Raw genomic sequence first — 420 nt, 5'->3', positions numbered from 1 at the left:
GAAATGCTGCATCTTTTTTCTAACAAATGTTGTCTGCCATGTATATGTAGTTCAGCTTCACTGAATTAACAAGAGAGAAGGTAGCAGCTATCCCTTCCTATTGCTTTGGACATTTTCTGTTTCAAAGCTTTTCCTTAGTTTTCCCAGTCTCACATAACACATTCCATTCATACTTTGTTTTACTTCCTAGACACTGTATAGGAGTTGTTATGTTATTCCTGTGCTGGATGGCCTGGAAACTCAGCTCGTTCTGATTACTTCTCATGTTCACTGTTGTTTGCAGCTTCTCATTTCTGAACGTAAAATTAACAAAGCAGTTGAAAGGACTCATTTCTGTGTTGAAGTTGTCCTTTAACTTTTGTCTAGCCACTGGTAAAATGTGTTGATGACTTTTATGTACCCTATTTTTGTTGTTTAGGA

Source organism: Acanthisitta chloris, unplaced genomic scaffold, assembly GCF_000695815.1.
Source record: "Acanthisitta chloris isolate BGI_N310 unplaced genomic scaffold, ASM69581v1 scaffold45295, whole genome shotgun sequence".
NCBI lineage: Eukaryota > Metazoa > Chordata > Aves > Passeriformes > Acanthisittidae > Acanthisitta > Acanthisitta chloris.
This window is presented reverse-complemented; position numbering follows the sequence as displayed.